This window comes from Triticum dicoccoides, chromosome 6B (genome assembly GCF_002162155.2).
Source record: "Triticum dicoccoides isolate Atlit2015 ecotype Zavitan chromosome 6B, WEW_v2.0, whole genome shotgun sequence".
Lineage (NCBI taxonomy): Eukaryota > Viridiplantae > Streptophyta > Magnoliopsida > Poales > Poaceae > Triticum > Triticum dicoccoides.
Genome location: NC_041391.1, coordinates 247790285 through 247790508, shown reverse-complemented (window position 1 = coordinate 247790508; position 224 = coordinate 247790285).

The window sequence follows — 224 nt, the reverse complement described above, 5'->3', positions numbered from 1 at the left end:
CATGTTCTATGCTATTTTACCAGAGAGAGAGTAGCTAGCAGGAGTGATTTAGCTAGTTCTTCATGCTGCTCTTAATTAGTACTTGTCCTTTCATGTCCGTGTTCTTCGTTCTGAACTTAAGTGATTTGCTTTTGTGGTGTTATATATGAACGCTTATAATATCATGACAATCATGTTGAACTCGATGATTGGTTCTACTAGAAATTCTATTTATATATATATAT